Source organism: Nannospalax galili, unplaced genomic scaffold, assembly GCF_000622305.1.
Source record: "Nannospalax galili isolate Female #2095 unplaced genomic scaffold, S.galili_v1.0 scaffold419, whole genome shotgun sequence".
In the NCBI taxonomy this organism is placed as follows: domain Eukaryota; kingdom Metazoa; phylum Chordata; class Mammalia; order Rodentia; family Spalacidae; genus Nannospalax; species Nannospalax galili.
This window is the reverse complement of record NW_008343977.1, coordinates 877,183-902,444: the sequence shown is the minus strand read 5'-3', so window position 1 is coordinate 902,444 and position 25,262 is coordinate 877,183. Positions and strand designations below refer to the sequence as shown.

Sequence of the window (25,262 nt, the reverse complement as noted above, 5' to 3'; positions counted from 1 at the left end):
TAGATAGATAGATAGATAGATAGATAGATAGATAGATAGATAGATATTGGGAGTCATTGACCTTTTGTGATCCAAAGGCATGAAGGAAGGGAGGAAGGAAGGAAAGATAGATGATAGATAGATAGATATTGGGAGTCATTGACCTTTTGTGATCCAGAACAATTTAGAAACAGAATTCAATTACAGTATTGTGCACTCCTCAAATATGTTTATATCCTTGTATTCACTATGCCCACGGGCAAGTCACCAGTGGTTCATCTGTACTTTTACAGGAAGACAGCAGGATACTCATGGCTATGGTGGTAGTAATCTTCATTGTCAACTTGATTAGATTTAGAATCACTTAGGATGTTGGCAGGTGCACCTCTGGAAAGCCAATTTCCTTTAAGGGTGAGATTGGATAGGTTAACCAGGCTCCAGGAGATGAACCCACACTGAAGGGTATTTGAGGACATAAATCAGACTCAATAGGCCTTAAAATATACATGAAATTGGGTGGAGCATAGTAAGGGGGCTGCAGATAGAGGAGGGATCTGAATAGGATCAAAGTACATTGTACGAAATGCTCAGAAATTTAATAAAAATGTTTAAATAAATTATGAAAGAATTAAAACTTGGGTGAGAGACTATGGAGATAGCTCAGTGGCTTAAATTCTTACACAGCATGAGGATCTGAGGTTGATACCCAGCAATATACCCAGTGATATATATTTGTAATCTTAGCATTGAGGAGGTAGAGAGAGACAGATTCCTGGGGCTTACTGGCCAGCCAGCCAAGGATAATCAATGAGTTCCAGGTCAACGAGAAACCCTGTCTCAGAAAACAAGGCGGAAGGCTCCTGAGGAATGACACCTGATTTTGACCTGCGACACACACGTGTGTACGTGCATGACCCCCTATACATGTATAAATAATAAACCAACTCTGCATTGTAGACATGGCAAAGGATCTTGCTGTGAGAGAGGAGGACTTGTGATGGGAGATGCCATGAGAGGAACAAATTGTAAAGAGTAGATGCTGAGTTTTCAAGTGCCCAAGACCAGGTTCTCTAAAATCAAAAGATTTTTGCAAAAGCAAACTTCACAGTCATTCTCACCTGTTATCTGGCTTTGAGGAGAAGAGGAGGAAGGAAATATGTATGTACTCCATTTCCAACAACTTCTGTAAACAGCTAAGCCACAGCCTCATGCTTTTGAACTACTAATTACTTGCCACATGGAATGTCAGAATAGAAGCTGTGTAGACTTTAAATTTAATTCACACACAAAAAAGAGAAAAATGGCCATTTCCTAAAATAAATACTGGCTGGCAAGGAAAACTATTTAAGCTGCACTTGTATATTAAAGTAATTGAATAAAAATATAGAACAGAGAGATGTAGAATATACAATGTTTCAAGTTGCTTTCCCACCCCTCCTCCTGCCCCACTCATCAAGCAGTATCTTAGAACATGGAACTTAAGGAACTTAACCTTTCTGCTTGACCCAGAGCTGAATTAAATTATATCTTCCCCAATCTGATTCCTCCCATGAAATCTATTCTGCTTGGGATGAAGGTCAAGTATCAAGTGAAAAAGACTCAGTGATGCTCTTCAAATCCAATTCCATAATTACACACTTGTCTCCAAATACCAGCTGGCATCAAAGATGAAAAGAAAAGAAAGTCACCAAAATGCAGTCACACTCACAAGCACAGTATAAAGCTGAAATACAACCGTTTCAAATTCTATCATCCTCAAGCACAAATAAAATTTTCATTCATCACGTACTAAGCAAGGAGCCTGTCACTGGCTCTGCTGTGTTTTAGCTTCTCCCCTTTCCACGCAGGGCCCAGAGAGCCACGGTTGTCCCACCTATCTTAAAAGAACTGAACTTCTATTGAAACGCTGTGGTACTTATATGGCTTTCTTTCCTTTTCTACCCATGTTTAATATTCACTTGACTCCAGAGAAAGTAAAATTTGACAAACCACAGTATTACTGAAAATACTTCTAAAAGAGGTAAGACCAAAATAGCATGGCAGACAGGCACAGCAACTGTTTTGTCTATGGTATCAACCTAACAGCAGCTTAGACTGGGAAAATAACTAGGTTTATTTTAAAAAAAAAAAAAAGAAAGAAAAAAAAAAGAAAAAAGACTATTATTACCTGCATGATGATTTGCCATCGGGGTTTTGAGAAGGAAAACATCATTGAAGAAGTCCTGAACAAACTTTGAGCCAGGCCGAAGGACTGTACCCCAGAGCCATGGTCTCTCACTGTTCTTTTCGCTGAAGCCTGTCAGAAGCAAGGCCCACTTTAAAACTATTTCTTACAGAAAAGGAACAGGATTGTAAATCAACATTCTTTTGTAGAGAGAATTCACCAACAGGTATGCAATGAGGACCTACTATGTGCTTTGCATTTTTGCCATGATCTTTTACATTTCATTTTGTTATTATTGTGTGTGTAAATATATGTGTTTTATATATATATATATATATATGTGTGTGTGTGTGTGTGTGTGTGTGTGTGTGTGTGTGTGTATGCATATGCTATATATGTGTGTGTGTGTGTGTGTGTGTGTGTGTGTGTGTGTGTGTACATGCATATGCCACAGCATGTGTATGGTGGTCATAGGACAACTGTATGCAGTTGGTCCTCTCTGGACATATATTCTTGGGTTCTGAAGATAAAATTCATGTTTCCAGGCTTGAGCAGCAAGCACTTTACCATCCAAGCCATTTCCCATGATCTTTACGAAGGAATAGAGGAAAGGAGATTCTGCTTGAATACTACGATCTGAAAGGGTGGAGTGGTACACACTGGAGCTCCATTCCTTGGGAGGTTGAGGCATTTGAATTGTGAGTTTCAGGCCATGTTAGGTGAGTGAGGACCTATATTTAAGAAAAAAGGAGAGGCTGGGGAGATGGCTCAGTGGGTAGAGTGTAAGCCATCCAAACATGAGGACCTGAGTTCAGATCACTACCATCCATGTAAAAGCTTGACACTGAGGCAAGTGTCTGTAACCCAGTGCTGGGGAAGAAGAATCAGGTGTATCCCAGGGGGCTTGTTGGTCAGCCAGTCTAGGCAAAATGGCAAGCTATAGGTTAAGCAAAAAAAATCCGTCTCAAAAAATGAAGTGGAGAGTTATGGAGGAAGACACCTGACAGAAACCTCGGGCTTCCACATAGGCATGTATAGGCAAGCACACTGGTGTGCACGCATGCACATAATAAATAAATAAATAAATAAATAAATAATGGAAGAAAGGAGGGATGTGTGTGAGAGAGAGACAGAGACAGAGAGACAGAGAATAGAACAATGTAAAGCAGTAAGTGCTCAATAAATCTACGTGGATATTCTTGGGGCTTAGAAAAAGATCCTGAAAATAATGAGAAGCCTGATTCATGAAAAATAATAAGTGAATCCTCAGCAGTGGGTCCAAGAAGGAAATTAATCTTTTAAGTGTCTACTGTGCACATAGCATTTTTCTTAGTGCTTAAAATATAGCCTAATATTAACTGTTAAGATAAAACTCATGAAACAGCTATAAATGGAACCACTCCAGAGGCAAGAAAACCAAAGGTTATGGAAAGTTAAACAATATGTCATCCACAATGGTAGCACTAGGATTTGAACCCAAGGTTGAGCAAATTACAAGATTCAATTCTTCCCATTACACCACACAGCAATGAGAATAAATTCAATACTGTGATTCTTTATAGTGGAATGGAATGACTATAGTAGACTTTTATCTGAAAAAGTTGGGGTTAAAAATCAGATTTTGGGGTTTTGGGGGTTTTTTTCGGTCTTTTTGAGACAGGAGTTACCTGTAGCCCCAGCTGATCCTGGGATTTTGCCTGATTTGAGCTCGCACATGCTGTGACCGTTGCTGAGAGTTCATATGAGTAACTGACCAGCTGTCTGAAAGACTTGTTTCCTTTCAGTCATCTACCACCTCTGGCTTTTACAATCTTTCTGCCTCCTCTTCTGAAATGATCCCTAAGCTCTGCGAAAATAGGTGTCTGCTCTGTGGCCTCTTGTTCTCTGCACATTGGTCAATTGTGGGTTTCTGTGTTAATCACCATCTGCTGCATAAGGAAATTTCACTGGTAAGAGTTGAGAAATATAATCATTTTATATGTAGAGGCTGTAATGAGTTAAGCATCTCAGAGAGTTCTTTACATTTGACCAGTCTTGTAACTCTTACCCACTAAGTCATCTATCTCTCCAGCCCCTGAATCTAAACTTAATATCTGATCCTGCTTAATGCTACAAATAACAAATAAAAATCCTTACAAATACCATGATACCCTCCAGGGATTGGGTTGGACAGGATCTGATTTAGTTGAGGTGATGATAAAAACCTAGTTTTTTAGAAATATCAATATATAATAGAAAAAAATCAAAAATTTCAATAATTAATGGAATAAGCATGTTTTCTATTGGAAATAAAAAAGAATTCATAAAGAACAGCTCTAGAAGTATAATCTAGGGGTGGGAACAGAGCTGCATAGTGTTGCAGAAAGATTCACTTTTGTGTATTGTAAATCTTAGAATTATATAATTTTTAAAATATTTTATTTATTATTTTATGTGTATGAGTGTATTGCCTGCATGTGTGTAAGTATACTCATGTCATGCAATGCCTTCCAAAGAGGGCATCAGATCCCCTGTAACTGGAGCTACGAATGGTTGTTAGCTGCCATGTGGGTGATGAGAAATTGAACCCAGGTCCTCTGTAGGAGAAGTCAGTGCTCTTAACTGCTGAGCCCAGAATTATATAATTTTTAAAAGAATCTGTATATCCTTTACTAAAAAAACACAAATAAAAGTAAAATATATTTTCTGGAATCTATTTTCTTACTTCAGTGATAGTAATGATGGAAATGGTGGTCCTCCTCCCCTTCTTCCTCCTTTCTCTCTTCTTTGTTGAGACAGGGTCTCACTTTATAGCCTAGACTAGCAGAATACGGTTCTCTTTGTCCTCCTTGGGGTACAGCATGTTGTTACATTCCTGGCAGAATTGAATACCCATGAAGCCCGGCTTGTAGGTCCCGTCGGATTCCATGGTAACTCAAACTTGCACTCCTAGTGCCTGGGCCTCCCCAGCGCTGAGATGACAGTCATATACCACCACATCCAACGACATAATAGTTCTGTGTTTACATCCTATGCTTTCCAGAATTCTTCAGTGGCCATATGGTTACCTTAAATCAGGGTGTCAGAATGATTAACTGCAATATACACTTTAAAGAAGTCTGAGAAAATATAGATCTAAATGGTATAAACTAGGCAATGATACACAAGTCTTTGAAAGTCTTTTCAAAATGGATTCTTTCATACAGAAAGATTCCCTAATATAGCTAAAATAATTCAATTGAGTTTTAAATGCGATTTACATAGAGCTTTACAGCAATATATTCATCAAATACAGAAATGTACGGCTATATCCAATCTTCAGTTTCCACACCATCACAGTGAAAGTGATGCAATTATGGAAGATTACTACCTTAAGAAAACCTGGTTGTATTTGAATCAATACATCCTCTTCTCGAAAAATTTTAAATGAAGCCATCAATCCATTATTATGTAGCTTTAAGCGAATGTGTTTAAATGCAGACTCTGAGTGATTTTTCTCATGTTTATAGTAGGTCTGAAACTGAATCACAAGCATTATTAGAAGTGTGATCAACCCCACTGAGAATTGCTGGGAATAAGTGGCTTTAGTAAAGCTAACTGTTAAAACTTGGCATTCCCCATCAACATCTAGCTGTTTTCCCTCCTATCCACAAAGCCCTTCTCAGATAATGCTTTGTTGATAACTCCCACAGGCCTATATATTCTGAAGCTGTTGAAAAACACTCAAATTTGTTTTTCATTAGATCACAGCGATGTTGGCCTCCTGTGTTAAACATATCATAAGGTTTCAAATTTGACTTTTTTTCTACTACAAAGGAACACATCTAGAAGTTTATGACATATACTTACAAAGTTTCCCATGTCTGGTTGTATAGATTTAAGATGTATAAAACCATAGAAAAGGTTTGAGCAGGGGCCAGTGAGATGGTTCAGAGGGTAAAGGCGCTTGCTGCCAAGGCTGATGACCTAAATTTGATCCCACATGCTGGAAGGAAAGAATGGCTTCCTGCAAGATTTCATCTAAACTTCCCCATGTATATCATAGCAATCATGACCCACACACAAAAAATAAATAAATAATAAACAAATAAATAATAATACAATACTTTTTATTTATTATTTTTATTTATGTGTATAAGTGTATTGCATACATGTGTATAGATGCACCCATGTCATGTAATGCATATGGAGGTCAGAAGAAGGCATCAAATTCCCCTGGAACTGGACTTATGGACAGCTGTTAGCCACTATGTGGATGCTGGGAATCAAACCCAGGTCTTCTGCAAGAGCAACCAGTGCTCTTAACCACTGAGCCATCTCTCCAGCCCAAAATATAATTTTAAAGACAAACTATTTTATTTTATGTGTATGAATATTTTGCCTATATTTATATGCATCATAGGCATGCAATGCTTGCTGAGGCCAGAAGAGGGCATCTGATCCCCTAGAACTGGAGGTATGGATGGTTGTTAGCTGCCATAGGTGTGGTGGGAACAGAACCTGGGTCCTCTGCAAGAACAGGAATTGCTCTTAACCACTGAGTCATCTCTCCAGTCCCCAAAATGTAATAATTTTTAAAAGAAAAGATTTGAGGATATTTCAATTGTAGGAATGTTATGGCTTGAATGTGAAATGTCTCCCACGGGCTTATGTATTTAAACAGTTGGCCTCTAGCTGGGGTGCTAGTGTAGGAAAGGAGAACCTTTAGGATATGAAATCTACTTGGCACATATAGGGCTGTAGGATTATGAGGTAGGGAGTTATGGGGTTTCAGCCCAACCTTTGCTTCAACCCAAGTGTCTCTGCTCCCTGATAGATACCACACAACAAGCAGCTGTTGTTACATGGTACCATTGCTGTGGAGCCACCTTGGGCCTGGCTTCCTGGACAGGCTGGACTATATTCTCTTCAAATCATGAGCCAAAATAAGCCCTTCCTCATTCAAGTGGCCTTTTGTCAGATTTTCTCTCACAGCAACAAGAAAAGTAACTAATACAGATAACTGATACTGAGTGAGGCTCTTGCTGTTGGAAACTTGGCCATGTGGTTCAGAGGCCTTGGAACTGTTTTACAAGGAGAGTATGGAAGAATTTCGAACTGTAAGCTAGAGTTTTTTGAAACTCTAAGGAGAGCATTATGGGCCAGTCTAGTGTGACTAGAGAAGACGAGAATGTCAATAGAAGTGTAGGCAGTGAAGACCTGGTTTATGAAGTTTCAGAAGGGAGCAAAGACCTTATTAGAAATTGCGTCAGAAGCCATTCCCTTCTGACATTATGGCAAAGAACCTGGCTGGGCTCTATCTGTGTCCTCAGAATTTGAGTAAGGATGAATTTGGAAGTAACAAATTTGTTTGGTGGAGGAAATCTCAAAACAGCCTGCTGCACAGTTAACCACCTACTGCTATCAACCAAGATTACAGTGAGACAGAGCAGAAAGATGAGAAAAAAGTGTAGGCAGAGTGGGTTCAGAAAAGCAGCTCTAATGCTTCCAGATTAACCAGATTAACGCCATTAAAAAAATAAATAAATAAATAAATAAAACAAGGGCTTTGAACCAGGACAATAGGAAAAATGCCTTGAAGGCAAAAAAAACACCCATCAAAGCCTCTACTTGTAAAACTATAAATTAACATGAAAGGGCAGTGCCTGAGAAGACAACATCTCCAGGATTCTCTGGTCCAACAGAACCAAATAGAAAAATGTTCCCCAGTTCAGCCGCCCAAGCTCTCAGAACCACTGTAGCTGTGGCCCAAAGGGGTTAGACTATACAGAATTTGATATTATGCATGTGGTGCCATTTTACCAGGCCTATGTGATGCAGGAACAATGGGCTCATGGAAGCTTGCACCAAGACTTCAGAAAAAGGTCAGTGAGGCCAGGCAATGTGTGGCAGGTCTGGATCCCCTACAACAGGCCCTCAGATGTTATTACATGAAGTTTTGAAATGAAGCCTAAGGTTGGAAATGTCAAGAATATGGGATGTCTTCCAAGAAAAACAACAGGTACAGAGTGAAGCCAGTCTAAGAGATGCACGCTGAAGGCAGCAGAGCCAGAGTCAGGACTGCCCAAAACTACTAGAAGATGCTATTTCAAGCCCCAGACATTAGACACGCATGGAACTACAGTGTATGGTGTTTACTCTCCTGGGTTTGGGTATTTTTTAAACGTTATTTCCTTGCTAGTCTCTTGTTCCTCCCTTTTGAAGTGGGAATGTTTACTCTGACAATGTATATCAGAAGTATATAAATTTCTTTTTAACCTGCATAGAAGCTCACAGTGAATAGACTGCCTTGATCTCAGAAGACACTTTTGGACTTCTAAACAAGGTTGACACTGTTAAAATTATGGGGAGTTTTGAAGTTGGACCCAGAGTATTTTCCCTTATGATACAGCCATGACCCTGCCCATTTGTGGGGTGGTGTTTCTGGTTTTAACATGAAATATCTACCATAGTCTCATATGTTTGAACACTTAGTTCTTAGGTGGTCGCACTATTTTGGGAATTTGTAGAAATGGAACCTAACTGCAGTCATTGGGACATAAGGCTATGGACCAGAGAAGTCATAGCCCAGCCCTGTTTCCAGCCCAAGTCTCTCTGCTGGCTGGTAAACATCATGTAAGAAGAAGCAGCTGCTGTATCTTCCCAGTGTCGTGCCTGTGCTGCCAAGAAGGACTACATCCCCTCAAACCATGAGCCCAAATAAATCCTTCATCTCTGAAGTTTCTTCTTGTCAGGTATTCTGTCCCAGCAATGAGAAAAGCCACTAATGCACCATTGTGTGGTGTGTGGTATTCAGAAATTTCATTAAATATTGTACTAGGCACAGCTCTCTAGAGCAAGGCTTTTAAAACGTTTCCCACTCTTTGGTTAAGGTAGTTAAGACCACTGATTTCTCTTGCAGAAGACCCGGATTCTGTTCCCAGCACCCACATAGTGGCTAACAACCATCCATAATTCCAGTTCCAGGGGATCTGACACCCTCATCTGACTTTTGTGGGCATTGCACAACATGGGTGCACTTATACAAATGCAATATACTCATACACATAAAATAATAAAATAAAATAAAAATAATAAAAAATATTAAAACTTTACCCACTCACAACCCCTTTCTGCCCAAGAAATTTTTATGTGACCCTGAATATATATATACTAGATAGACAGATTAAATCTTTATCAATAAAAAGTCATAAATAAACTTTTTTTTTACTGTGTATGCATGTATTGCCCGCATGTAGGTAAGTGCACCCATGTTGTGCAATGCCCACAGAGGACAGAAGAGACTGTTGGATCCCCTGGAACTGGAGTTACAGACAGTTGTTAGCTGCCATATGGTTGCTGGGATTCAAACACGGGTCTTTTGCAAGAACAGTCAATGTAACTCAGTTCCATGGAATCTGATGCCTTTTTCTGTCACCACAGGCATTGCATAACACAGGTGCACTTACATACATGCAGGCAATATACTCATACACATAAAATAAAAATATTTAAAAATTTTGTTGGTACATAATTTTACCCTGTATTGAATACAGAGGCAGATTTTCATATACTAATGAGATAGATATGTTTGCTTATTTGGTTCCCAGCAGGCACACGGAGGCACTCAGTCACCTGTAACTCCAGTTCCAAGGGATATGACCCCCTCTTCTGACTTCCTTGTGCACCAGGCACTCACATAGTATACATGTATATATGTAAATGAAACCCTCATACACCTAAAATTTCAAAAATAAATCTTAAGAAAAGCAGATCTTGGCTGAAAAAGCTAAGTCTAATATCACTTGGTGGTAACAGGGATTGATTCAATCACTCGGCAAAATGATAGGACATAAATCACAGACTTCTGCACTGGGTTCCTCTGACTCCCTTCATTATAGCAATTCACCCACTTTATGGTGGCACATTGAGGGCAAGTGTTTTCCCTTTAGTCACTATCCTACATGTCATTGCTCTCCAAACACCCCACAGACGCAAGCTGCACTTCAGCAGACCTAGGCATCTCCTAATTCAATCAAGTGGCCAACTCAGACCAACCCTCACACATGCAGTAAGTAAAGCTTAGCAAGTCAACTCCTAGGCAGAGATGAAAATAAATACATCAACCAATAACACACTATCAACAGTGACACCAGGCAGTGGGTCCAAATCCTCCATCATAAATGGTCCAATTTGAACTAAAAGAAATTATCAAATCTAACCTAACTTTTCCCAAAGATAAATACGGTGATGTAATCATTATTAGAAGAAATGTAATTATAAACAGACCAGGTAGGAATGAGGATGTTCTAAAGAGACACTTGTGCCCTTCTCTGTGGCCATGAGAATATTCAGACAATGGACCCCAAGAAATCAGAATTTCCCCAGAAATCTCCTATTGGAGAAGAAAAGTTTGAAACCCTGGTGGTATCGAGAGGAGGAACTTACCTCTTGATGAAAGATTTACAGCTGTTCAGATGACCTTGCAGGAGAAACTTAGAGCTAAGACAATGGTGGGCAGGAGACCACATTTGCCTAGACTGCTTAGTTCTATACCTATCTTGTAGCTTCTATTTAAGCCTTCCTTTCATGTCAGAACCTTGAAGATGAACTTGAGGGATCACTGACCTTCCCAATGTGTCCAGATAGAATTAACCCTTTTTTACTTTTCTCTATCAACTTGGCTCTTTTAATTGGTTTATCAATTAAAAGGACAAGTGGCTGAACTTGGCTTTTTGGGGCACAGGTTGTGAGTCCAGTAATAGGAATGATGAAAGGTCTCACCATAATCTCTTAAGTTTGAATGACTAGCAAGAAAGTGGCCCAAGAGAGCACCAAAAATGAGAGGAAACTGCCAGGACTCAAGCCACCACCCTTCCTTAAGTGAACAGGAGGGAGGCCATAGCTCTCAGCTCTGAGACAACCTTGGACATTATCAGCGAAATTAGAAAGAGAAGTTGGCTGTGTGATGAGAAGTACAGCCTTGCCCGACAGCCCATGAGCGACAGAACATCTCCAGAGCCTCCTTTCCTGTACCATAGGCCCAGCCACCTCAAAGCAAGACAACCCAGGAAAACCCACAGTTAAAGAAGGCAGGGATACCCTAGGATCAGGAAATACATGAATACAATCCCTCATGTTGATAGACTAAATGACAGGAACTATTTGATAACACAGATGGTCAAAAGAATTGATGAGACCTAGTATTCATTCTTTAATTTTTATTTGTTCATTTGTTTATTTTTGAGGGGGGCCTAAGTATGTCACAGTACAGGAGTACAGGTCAAAGGACAATTTTGAGGAGATCGTTCTCTCCTTCTGTCTTTTCATGGGTTCTGGGGCTTGAACTCAGATCATCAGTCTTACCTAGCAAATACTATAATTACCCACTGAGCTATCTCAACAGTCTCTCCAGTAACCATTTTAATTAAAACATTTTTAAATTGGAATAGTCTATATCTCTATAATAAAATATGCTTATTTGTGAGAAAGTGGAAAAATCTGCATTAAAATAAAACCAAAAAGTTGTTAGAAGTTTTAGTGCATTCAAAATAAAATTAAATAGCAGTAGCAAAGATCATTTGGAGGTTGTTTGGTAAAATACCAAATATCTTCAGAAGGTTCAGAGCCTTTTACGAAACAACCCCTCATCTAGGTCTTTATTGTCTAAGATAAGCAACCTGCTATGTAGGCATCTGTCATAATGACAAGTGGAGAAAAAGCATAAACACTGAACAAAAGTAACTGGCAAAGGAATAGACATTTACATATGTACATATGCATGCACATTTATTACATGTCCATGCATCATTTAAAATGTTACTCATACTACATAAAAAATATGGATAAGTGACTGTTATACCTAAATTAAATAGTGGTATTCCCTTTTTCATTAAAAATGCCCATTTATGCATAGACACATGTAAAACAACATGGCTTAAATTTTAACAATAGTAACCAACATTATAAGCCAGGACTCTTTTCAGTGGGACAGCTTTTAGTGAACGTTAGTTCTTATGAGTCATACTGATGGATATGAGTAGAGAACAAAGGACTGCATTAATGATTATACCATGGAAATTCCCAATAACCCAGCATAGGAATAACCATAACTAGGTCATACTCAAATACGTGATAATGACCGGCCCATTTATGATTAATAGCTACTTTTCAGATGCTGTGGCAAAATACCTGACAAAAGCAACTTTAGGAAGGAAGAGATTATTTTGGCCAATAGTTTGAAAGTATAGTCCATCGTGGTGGGGGTATGTAACAGTGGGAGCGTGAAGCGGCTGGTCCACTGCATTCACAGTCAGGAAGCAGGGAGAGATGAATGCTGGTGCTCGGTTTGCTTTTTCCTTTTTGTTCAATCTGGGGCACCAGGCCATGAATGGTGTCATCCACATTTAGAGCACATGTCTTTCCCATATCAATTAACCTAATCTAGAAAATCCACAGGCATGCCCAGAGGTTGGTCTCTTAGGGAATTCTATATCTTGCCACGTTAACAACATGAATCATCATACTCATGTTACCAACAAACAGACCTTGTCAGATGCATATGAAGAGAAAATGTGACAGTTCCAGCTTAACTCAGCAACTCCTAAAATATGCAGTAAAGGATAAATGAGCAAACCATGCTGCAGCATGTAGCACTGACTGGCTTCTACCCCACAGCTCCAAAAGACGCTCTGCACACTTTGAAAGACAGTGCACCAGAGATGCATAATGGGAAGGGCAGCAGATACACCTTCTCTTAAGTACTCCTTTGATGGATTCCAGAGGGCTACCATTTGGGGAAAATGTGGAGAATGGTTCTACAGAGAGCTGCACAGGTGGCTCCAGAGGACCACTTCATCACAACTGAAACATGACAAAAATGTCAGAGTACACCACAGCATGTTGCGTGGGGAAGCTCCAAAGCTTGTTTTCTTTCCCTAGTAAAGAAAGATGATGGTGCCAGTAAACAGCCCCTGATGCATGGAAAACATAACTCCAGCCACGAGGAAGATGTGCAAAACTCACTCCACCAGTCTGAGAAGAAATCTGAGATAGAGGTTTAAACAAGAGACACAATCTGTTCCCAGCTGTCTCTTGTCCAGGAAAACAAATTGAGTTGCTTAGCAAGGCTCTTCAGAATTTTATGATGATCTTAAAGATGAGGACAAATTTATGAACTAAAAGAAAAAAACATAAGCAGTTCAAAACTACTTAGTTTTAATTGGTTTGTTCATATTGTACCATTTGTGCTTAGATCTAAGGACAGAGTTCAGATTCTCTGGAGTCTAGGGACAAAAAAGATTGGCTTATATGCTTTCAAACAAATAATTCCTCTCTTTGAGTCATTAAAAATGTTGGAGCTAGTTTACAAGTATTTTTCAAAAGTAAGTTCTCTAAAAGTTTGATAAGTAAACCAGATAATATTTTTCCATCCATGGACTGTGAAAGCCCTGATGTGTGCATCTAAACTCAAGCATTTTCTTCCACAGAATGGTGCCTGTGGTCTTTTAGCCTCAGCATTACCAACACTGGTTCTGGATAACTCTCTTTGGAGAGGCATGCTATGAATGAAGCAACAGCCTAACCTCCTTCCTCCCAGCCACTACACCCCATGAGTAGCTACTCCTCCTCCTCATTTGAGAATGACTCACATTCCGTGACAGTTCAAGATCTATATATGACAGTGATTAAGGTCTTTATAACCCTCAGACAGGGAGTTGTTTAGAACTGAATTTAAAGACTATAACAATAGACTTTTAGTTATCTGTTGGGATTTAACCCAATTTGGACAAAATCTGAAATTTACCAGAGGGTGTTGTTAAAAAGGGAATCATTCATCACAGAAATAAAACATCCCATAAATTTCACACAAAGTTTCACTCATTTCTTGTGTTCCATGATGGAGTGGGGGGAAATGTAGTCATATACTAAAAGGCAAAGACATAAAATTCTATTGCAACACAAAGTACTCTCTAATTAGTACATTTAGATTGTATTATAGAGACTGAGTTGTAGATTGAGTTTATGTATGACACACACAATATTATATAAAACGTTACTTGTCTCAACACTAGATGTGCATCAAGAATGTTCTTATCCGGCACGGTGGTCCTCTAATCCAGCACTCAAGAGGCAAAGACAAGTGGATCTCTGTGAGTTCAAGACCAACAAAGTCTACATGGAAAGTCCCAGGTCAGCTATGGCTACATTATGAGACCCTGTCTCAAAAACAAAAAAGACCAAAGAGAAAGATAAATAAATATTCTTCTTACAGCAATCATTAAGTTTGAATAAAGGGGCTTCTACCACAATTACCCAAAGTCATTCTGTAGAAATGTGTTTAAACCTTAATTATTTGTTTTCATCTCTACCTAGATTTCATTTTAAAGAACTTATACTTCCCTATCTATAACATGGAGGAAAACGCTAAGTTTAGACAATAAACCCACCACCAGCAGACACATGGCTGTGACAAACGTTGGACTACACTAGACAGAAAGATGAGAAAGTACGAAGCTACTTTATAAACATTTGATTCCTATAAACCAAATTCCCTTGTATTTCCTGCTCTAAACAGCTAGTCCTCAGCTATCCAGAAGTCTGGGGTTAATTAATTATGATATTATTATTTACTTGAAGAATCTTTGGTTGTCTTTGAGTTTCTTGACTGTTTTTCTGTCCTTCCCAAATCTCCTTCTTAGCCTCATCCATGTAGTCTTCCTTTAAAAAAAAATCATTAGTTATTTGTGTGTGCACATGCATGTGCCACAGCATGCAAGTGGAAATCAGAGGACTACTTACAGAAGTCAACTCTCTCCTTCCACCATGTGGGTTCTGGAGATGGACCCCAGGTCTTCATGGCTAGTGAAATGTAAGGCACATTCACAGTAAAGCTATGAATGAAAAAAAACCACAAACTCTGTTCTCAGAGTCCTTCCTATGTTCCAAGCTCTACACCAAGTGCCAGGATGTAGGTGATGAGTGAACACAAGGCTCTGCCCTGATGATCAGCAATGGAATGGTGGGTGCAGAGGACAACATCAAGCAAAGATACCTGAAAGACCATGTATCCTCTTAGGAAAGCCCATCCTGACTCCTCCAGGCAGAGTGGGTGGTCCTCCCTCCTCTGAGCAGCAGCAGTATAGCCACCCTGCAGTTCTCTGCACATATGGTCAGGTGTACGGACCTTGTATCCAGCTACCTGGCATTAGATCTGTGTGCCCACATTTGCTATGTGAGGGGCATGAGTGAGTTATGTAACTATCTGGAGGTCTCTTATATTGTACCATGTTAAATGGCTGTCCACTAGTAGTTTTGATCCATGTCAGCTTCAGTGGCCAATTTGGCTTGGTTAACATGGATTGGAAATGGGGATACCAGTCATAACAACCCTCAAGGGATTACTGTAAATACAAAATAAATCAAGACTAGAAATGCTACATTTTAAAAGTTTTTAGGGTCTGGTAAGATGGTTCAGCACGTAAAGGTGCTTGCTGCCAAGACTGATGACCTAGGTTCAGTCTTGGTCCCATATGGTGAAGGAGAAAGCAGTTTCACACAAATTCTCTCTACCGCAACATGTGCACCATGCCACACATGTGCACACACAATAAATTAGTAAACAAATAAACAAATGAAACTTAAAGTGCAATTATAGGTTTCTATATTAATTACCATCTACTACAAGAAGAAACTTCTCTGACGAGGAGTGAGAGATGCACTAATTTATTAACATAAAAGCATGAAGTGGGGGCTGGAGAGATGGCTCAGCGGTTAAGAACACTGGCTATTCTTGCTGAAGACCCAGATTCAAATCCCAGCACCCACATGGCAGCTAACAACTACCCATAACTCCAGCTCCAGGGGATCCGACAGCCTCTTCTGTCCTCTGCAGGCATTGCATGACACAGGTACACTTACCTACATGCAGGCAATACACACATACATATTAAATAAAAAAATAATAAAATATTTTTTTAAAACAAAGCACAAAGTGTGGGGCTGGAGAGATGGCTTGGCAGTTAAGCATACTGGCTGCTTTTGAAGAGGACCCGGTTTGGTTCCCAGCACCCACATGGCAGCTAACAACCAACACCAGTTCCAGAGGATCTGACGACCTCTTCCAAACTCCACAGGCATTGCACAACACAGGTGCATTTACACACATGCAGGCAACACATTCATACACATAAATTTAAAATAATATATATACACATATGTGTATATATATATATGTATATATATATATGGTCTTTTTGAGACAGGGTCTCCCTGTAACCCAAGCTGACCTGAACTCACTATGCAGACCAGGCTGGCCTTGAACTCACAGAGATCCACCTGCCTCTGCCTCCCAAGTGCTGGGATTAAAGCACCACCATGCCAGGCTAAAATATATTTTTTAAAGCATAAAGTGTGCATCCCCATCCTTCCTAGCCACCCTGCAGGCTGAGATGTTGGAGGAGCTGCTGCAGGTGCAAGTCTAAACTCTGCCCAGGCTGGCCACCATGTGCCATTCAAGCAGCTACCCTCGGGCATGTACTTGTCCAAAAACGACCTGCACCTGGTGCTGGAGCAAAGCTGAGTGGCCAACATCAAGGATCAGGAGAAACTAAAAATTCTCAACCATGGCTTTGCTAAGCTCAAGGCTCTGGTGCCAAGTCAAGTGAATATCCTTAAAGGTGCAACAGAATACACACAAGTTCTAGGCTGTGTTTCGGAAGGAGCAAAAACCTAAGAAACAGGGCCCAGAGGAGCAGACCTACAGCAGCAGCAGTAGCACCTCTGACCCTCACGTGTCCTCAGCTAGAGAGCTCTTGAAAATGCTGCCCTGCCTGCCAGCTGTGCCAGTGGCTTGAAGAAAGGGGAGGCAGGGCCCTGGGCATATGGTGGCCACGGTGAGTCAGAGTACACTTGTCTACAGAGTGTGATGCTTGTGACCAGGAGTTACTTCACCCACCAGCAATCTAGTGAGAGATTCCTTCTAAAATAACTGTGTAGAAGTTGAAATATCCCAAAGCATTCCTTGAGATGTGGGCATTTACATTCCATGCAAAAGAGATTAAAAATAAGATGATGTTTGGAAAGAGTTCACTTGTCTGGAGCGTATTATGTTCCAAAATAGCCTGTAGGCAGCTGGAGGGGAGGGGAACTTTCTCCAGAACCACCCAACCCAGGCCAAAGCTTCTTTTTTTTAAAGATGTATTTATTTTAAAAACAATATTGAAGTTAATTAAACAAAACAAAAGATAAGAACTTATCTTCCCTATAACCTACCCAGCCATGGGTTTTGGGCCCAGTTAATGGTACCAGGTATAAGTTCCATCTTGTGCCTTAAATTCAATCAGAAAGTAGTTGGGTGCTCCCATAACATTTTGGCCACTATTGCACCAGTGGACATATCTTGCTAGAGTAGTCATTCCTGTAGCTCACAGGGTTCACAATCAGGTAAGACTGTTGATTAATTTCTCCCTCATAGTATACATAGAGAACCTTCTAGCACTATGAAAGTTAGTCAGAAGGGATGAAGTTTCAAAAGTACCAGCTTGATCTCTTCATGTTCTATGACTCAACTATGTAATGTCTTCAGCAATAAGGTCTAGAGGGTAACCTAAGAGCAAAGGCAATACCCTGTAATGTTTGGCAGTCTAGGGAACCCCACTGACCAGCAACTCTAAAAGAGGTAAGCTGTTTCTAGCACTGGGCTTTTTGTTTGATAACCTATGGTGTTTGGGATAGGTACTATCCCCCTATTATAAAGTAACTCCATTAAAACTCTTTTTGTATGTACAGGCATATATTTTAGAAATCATCTATATCATTAGGTTTCCATATGGATTTTTCAAAGGCCTTTAATGTAAGTTATCCTTCCTCTAGCCTGCTCTCCTATCCCCTACCCTATTTGGGTCATCTTAGAAACAGGGGTGGAAAGAGTATTAGAGCCAGAGGTAGTGGACATCTTCAGTGAAACAGCATTTGGCAGACATGACAATACACTTCCACACACATGAACTCACAGCAGCTGGGACAACATGCACAAGACTTGCACAAGATCAAGCCAGTAAGATGGTTTCTGGGGAGGGAGAGTCCATTTTCCTCAGGGTTGGGGTCCCTGAGAAGCTAGCCATACTACAGTAGATGAACCTGCATATATGCACAGGCAGACAGCAGTAAGTGGACTCAGTGGGTTAATAAAAGAGCAAATGAGGATGGGAGGGAAAAGTAGAAAGGATAGCAGAGGAATTGGAGGGAAGGAATGGAGAGTACATTTGATGAAAACATGTTATGTGCAGGTATTAAATTCTCAAACACTAGAAAAAAATCAATGGATGTCAGATTGAAGAAAATCTAATGCATTAAAATAAATAATAAAATAAAAACCACTGAAAACACACCAAGAATGCAGTAAAAATATAATGCAATTTATTATTAGACTTGTTTTACTTAATGCTTTTTCTCTCACAGATTTGAGTTCTTGATTACAAAGATTCTTTCTCACTCATATCTGAGTTTACCTTATTTTGATACCAACACGCAGAATGGTGTGGGGCTCAGAGTGAATGTGAGGAAGGATCTGTTAATGAATGAATGGCCCTATGGAGTAGAACTGGAAGGAACTTCAGGTCAAGGCACAGTGAGCCAGATGGTCACAGGAGGATTTGTACAAAATGGACCATGAAATCAGCAAGATTCAAATGTGCATGAGAAACCATGTCTAGGCCAATGCAGACCTTCACGAGCTTCCATTTATGACTGGGATACAAATTAGATTTCAGCCTCCGGTGGCCAAAGATCAGGAGTCTTGGACGGTGCACAGCCTACATTAGCCATCCTGAGGAGACCAGACATGGCCCCATAAGGGGGGACCATGCCCCCTAAGGGACAGCAGTGAATCTCATTTCTGAAACAGGTAAAAGGACTTGCTTTTGCTTGGTAAAGCGCCAGCCAAAAGCACACATTCTCATCACCACTGCAAGCAGCTGCCCTTATTTGCCTGTCAAATTCCAGACCCCAAACTCACAGGGGTTGTATTTATCTTTGGGCATGTTTATGCTCTAAACCTCAGTCATCAGTTAGTTCCATACCACAATCAGAATTTTGCCCACCACTTGCTAGATGGGCTAGAGGGGCTTGGGTGAGATATGTGACCCCACTGGAAAACAGTAAGGATAACAGCCTCCCTACTGCTGTGAGAGTCGCTTGTGAGGCCCTGGGCACAATGTCTGACCCACTGAAGGGCCCCAGCAACCAGGTACCTGTTAGTGGCATGTATACTTCCCATGGGAAGGACTTGGAAAACTAGCTACTGAAATAAAAACAGCCTTTGATACCACTGGAGGGTAGGAATTGAATGTTCTCGCATTAAATTACCCATTTTATTCAGTACAAGAAGTTGACACTGTCTTTTTTTTTTAGCTAACAAAATAAATAACACAAGAACACCCTTAAGAAGAAGCTAGGAGGGAGTTTCATGTTTATATGTTCACAATGACACAGACTCCTCTCTTGACCTTAAAAGAATGCCAGGGAGTGACTAAAATTATCTCCCCCATTCACATATGGAGAAATTGAGGCTCAGCTTGAGGGAAGAATTGGCTGGAGGATACACGGAACTTGTAGCAAAGCCAACCGAGGCATATAAGTATTGAATATTGTGGATGACAGTGAAGAACAAGAACTAAATGTTATAAACACCAAGTCCTCACTCTTTGGAAGGAGCACAAGTGGTAGGCCTTTGTGATGCTTAATTTTTCTGTGTCAAATTGACTGGTCTGTGGAAGGACTCTGTGACTGATTAGCACTGTTTCTGGATGTCCTCTTACTGAGGATGTTCCAGAAGAGATTCACTTGCCTCCAGCCAAATAGCAGGATCTGTGACTCTGGCATTCTACTGTTCTTGGGACGCCCGGGTCCCAGGTCCCAGGTGCCAGGTGTCAGGTGCCAGGCCTTTAGGACTCCAGATTAGTTCAGCTCTCCTACTCGCTGACTCTGTGTGTGTGCGTGTGTGTGTGTTTATGCATACGTGTGCACCCTTATACATGCACCAAGCAGAAGCCAGAGGTCAACCTTGGGCATTCTTCCTCAAGTGACATCCACTTGTTTTCTGAGACAGGGTCTCCAACTAGGACCTGAAACTCACCAGTTAGGCAAGGCCAGGTGGCCAGTGAGCTTCAGGGATCCTCCCATCTCTTCCTCCACAGCACTGAGAAGCACACACCAGCTTTTTATATGATTTCTGGGGATTAAATTCAGGTCTTTGTGTTTGTGTGGAAGTGCTTTACTAACTGAGCATCTCCTCAGCCCTCAAAGTTTCAAACCACACCAGAGACCTTCCCTATCCTCAACATGTACCTGACAGATAGTGAGGTTTAACCTCCACACTTGTGTGAGCCAACACCTAATTCTACCTCTCCTTTCCCCTCTCTCCTATTGGCTGTTTCTCTGGAGATCTCTGTCTGACTCTGCTTTGAAACTGCTTTCCCTGCCGTTTGCTCCATGACAACGCCTTCTGTTTAAGGACGGAATTAACTGATACATTCAATGCAATGTTTATAAAGTGTGAGAGACCTGTACAAAGGGCTCTACACAGGATATGGTTCTGGTAGTATCATCCCATCTTCCCCAGAAGGTAGGCATGAGAGTTAGTATTCCTGTCAGGCTGGCTAGATTTTAGTGCCCAGATATTTATTCAAATGCTAATCTAGGTACTGCTGTGAAGGTATTTGGTAGACGTGGTTGACATCCACAATCACTAAAGGTGATTACACTCAGTCATGTGAGTAGGCTGCATCCAATCTCTTTAAAGCCTTCTATGCAAAAGCTCGGGCCTCCTAGAAAAGAAGAAATTCTGCTTCAATATTCTAAGCTGAATTCCAGCTAGTTGTCAACTTCCAGACTTGTCAGGCCCACAATCACGTGACCCAAGTTCTTTTCAAAATCCTTGATAAATTAAACAATCACATGAGCCAAGTTCTTTCAAAAATCCTTTGACACATATAAACTAAAAAAAAAATTATATTTATGAATACATTTATAACTTTCATATACATTGTATATAAGTAAGCATACACACACACACACACACACACACACACACACACAGAGTAATTTCCTCTAATCCATGGCTTTGCTTGCCATTTCCTGCAATCAGCTGAGATCTGAATAGTAAATGGAGAATTCCAAAGACAGACAATTTATATTTAAATGGTGTGCCATGCTGAGTAGCTGGTAAAATCTCTTAGCATTCTGCTCTACTCCCCTCTCCATCCCACCTGGGACATGAATCAGTCTCTTGTCCAGTGTGTCCACACTGTATACACTACCCACCCATTAGCTGGCTTGCTTACCAGAACAACTGCTATAGTATCATAGAGAAATTTACAATCCCAGCGCTCCTATGGTCAGATGGGAGGTAGAGACAGGAGAATCCCTGGAAGCTTGTGGGCCAGCTGGCCTGGTGTGTTCAGCAGCAAGTTCAAGCAATTCTTCTTATACTCAAAAATGGACCCAGAGTACAAGAGTGGCAATGCTGAAAATTTGAATGTGTCAATGACAGTCATAACGTGCTTCCTATAAGTGTCACCTTATATCATCACACGCAGAAAGGTGAGTGCAGTACAAAAAGATTTTGTGATACAGAAAAAATATACAGAGATACAGAGACTACAGCACATACTTCTTAGGGTCATGCGTTGTTACAATTGCTCTGCTTCATTGCTGTCATTAATCTCTTTGATATCTAATTTAGAACATGAGCTTTATCAAAGCTACATATGTAGAGGAAAACAACACTTCATGTACAGGCTTTGGTACTGTTGAAGGCATGATATTTCAGGCATCTCTCAGGGGTCTTAGAATTCATCCTATAGCAATGAGAGGATACCTATTAGTTTTGAAAAGCCCTCACTGACATCTGGACCTGCTTCCTCCAGGAGTTTAGTATGGGGTGCTCATCTCTCTCTTTTATTGTCTCTTTTTGTAAAATAATTTGAACCTACTCTTAAAGTCATTAGGTTTGGAGGCTGGGGAGATGTGGCTCAGTGGGTAAAGCATTTTCTGAGAAATCATGAGGACCTGAGTTTGGGTAACCAGAACTCTTGTAACACCAGATGTGGTAGCATGCATTATAATCCCAGTGTTCCTACAGAGGGATGAGAGGCAAAGATGGGAGAATCCCTGAAGCCTGCAAACCATCTATCCTGTATGCAGCAGCAAACAAGATAACTTGTGTCTCAAACAAGGTGTGAGGCAAGGGCTGACACTCAAGGTTGTCCTCTGACCTGCGCGCACGCGCACACACACACACACACACCCCATGAATATGCCCACACTCACACATGAATACACATACAGACACACGTAACATGCATGTCACACACACATAAAGATTTAAAAAGGAAATCATTAGGTCAAAAACTGGTTTTCTCAGTTTCCTTTGAAGATACTGGGACACCTGGAAAGGTCTTAGAGGAGGGACTCCGATGTTGCAATCCTTAGAAGGAGCTACGGTTCACCTGTCCATCCTCGCCCCTAGAGCATCCTCTTTCATTACACCAGTCTCCTTCTGTCTTTAAAGCTACTCACTTAAACCCTACCTCCAATTCTGGGGGGAAATCAAAGCATGCATTTGAACCTCTCCCCTGACTCAGGAGTCAGGCAAGGTTAGCCCTTCGCCTGTGGGTGAGCTGCACAGGGCAGGAAGGCCATCCCCAGCCCTCTTACATCTTTGTGCTCTTTGCATCCCAGCAAGAGCTCAATGAGGACTTGGCTGACATGTGGTCCCTGCTCTGTAGCCCCTTCATTACTCATTAGCAGAACCAAACCAGCTATGCTCAGGGAAAGACAAAACTATGCATTTTTCTAATCAGCAGCAGCTCCTACAAAAGAGTCAACTCAGGAGCATGAATTGGAAAATCTTGGCTAAGAGAACAGTCAGGGATTAGGTGCCACCTATTTTAAATTCCTTCCAGCTAACCTACATACAGAGGGTTGTTTAATATCTATCTTTAGTTGCAGACATTTTCATTTGTGGGGGATCAGGAGTGTGGGTGTGAGGGTATGGGTGGGAGTGTGTATGTGTATACAGGTCAGAGGACAAACTTGGGTGTTGTTTCTCAGGTACCTTCTATGTTTTGCTTCAAACTGGTTTTCTCATGGGTCTGGGCCTTCATGAAGCAAGCAGACTAGGCTAACTGGCCAGTAAGCCCCAGGGATCCATCTGTCTCCGTCTCTCGCCTTACCATTGCTGGAATCACATGTGCACACCACCACACCTGACTTTTTACACATGTTCTGGGAATCCCAAATCAGATCTTCATGGTCTATATGGCAAGCACTTGAGCAACTGAACTGTAGTTGGAGTTTTGTCACATTAAAGCTGATGGGAAGGACTTTAATGAATTGTGTGGGGGGGTGTCTATGTGTGTCTCTGTGTCTGTGTGTGTGTCTGTGATTATGAAAATATCCAAAAATAATATCAAACCAGTCTGAAGAGTGGAGATCACAGAGCTGGGGTCAGAGGTGACCAGGGTTTATACAAGGACAGCTACAATTTGATCAACTGGCATAAAGCAGGCAGCTATCTCCTTTCTTGGTACACAGCAATGAAATCCCAAATTTACTCCATTTTCTTTAGACTTCACGGAGCCCATAGGCAAGTTAAAGGTGAACACCCGATACAAGATTCCTGTCTACAGGGGAGGAAAGACACATGGACATATGGTTTGGTCAATGAGTGATACTGGGGTACCTAGTGGGGAAGAGACACTCCTTCCTCTGCTTAGGAGCATCCTTTGTCATGCCTCATGGTTTGGTCAAAGAAGCATGAGGCAAACTTCGAGACAGTCTGCCTTCTTGTCTGGGTGCTTCTACGCAATGCCCCAGCTACAAAACTACGGAAAGCAGGCATGTGGGGGGATGAGGCACAGTTTCTTGTCTAGTGATAAAGATGCAGAGGGGAGAAGGAAGGGGAATCATGCAAGCAAGGACATGGTGCATGTATCATATGACTAACCCAAACACCAAAATCATTTTATTCATCTGTTCATTCAGTGAACTGTCATGGAGCAGCGATCATGGCCCTAGTTAGTGAGGAGTCAAAGGTGTGTCAGACATCATCTCTCAAGACACCAAGGAAAAGCAGGTGTCCACAAGAGCCCGGCAGGTGTAATGACTTCAGAAAAACACAGGGCGGATTGGGGTTAGCAGTGGTGGGAAGGCTGCTGACTCAGACACCTGGTGTCTCTGCTGTCTAAACTGTACTTAAAGGAATTCCCGAGACCTTTCCCAGTGCATATGTGTAGAGGGTGCAAGACTGGAAAACACTAATTAAATTCAAGCCAGTATGTCATGTCTGCACTTACCTATTTCCTTACAAAGTCCACAGGGAAGCTAGCTAATTTAAAAACCAGGTAAGCACTGGAGTCCAGGACTACACAATGAAAATTGTTCTCTTGGAATCCAGGCAACCGGCTCTGTAAGCAAACAAATGATTCATTTCTGGTTTGCAACACAACCACCCAGATACATTTTGAGCTTTCTGTCTGAAAGCAAGGGGGAATCATTTGGAAAGTAAGTTTAAGGGTTCCATCCCTAAACTAAGGGTTTTTACTTACCTTGTTATCTCAAGAACCAGAAACTGGAGCTGAGAAGATGACTCATTTGGAAAAGTGCTTCCTTTACAAGCATGAAGACCAGAGTTTGACTGTCAAACAAGTGGACCACATCTGAAGAACTATACCCAGGATTGTCCTCTGACCTCCACATGTATGTGCATGTATATACACATGAACACACACACACAAACACACATACACACACAGTAACCAGAAATTGACACCACACACACATACCAGGAATTGACAACACACACACACGTACATAGTACACACACATACCAGGAATTAACACACATAATACATACATACACACACATAATACACACACACACAAAAGAGCCACAAAGTAGCATCTTTACTGCTCTTAAAAAATTCCCTAGATTCTAGATGGCAATGATCCCACAAGAAGTTCTATCATCCCTTCCAAAGTTTAACCTTGTCAAGAATAGGGGACTACCAATTATAGATAATGGTTGTCTACCCACTTACTATATGCCCACTGTTCTAGGTTTACTGCATTAACATGCTTAAACTTGATAGCTTCTCCC

At 41.0% G+C, this 25,262-nt stretch overlaps 1 pseudogene; it reads left to right on the top strand.

Moving 5' to 3' along the window:
• The first annotated feature begins 16,512 nt into the window (after nt 1-16,512).
• Nucleotides 16,513-25,262, top strand: part of LOC103739867 — a 31,647-nt pseudogene continuing 22,897 nt past the window's right edge.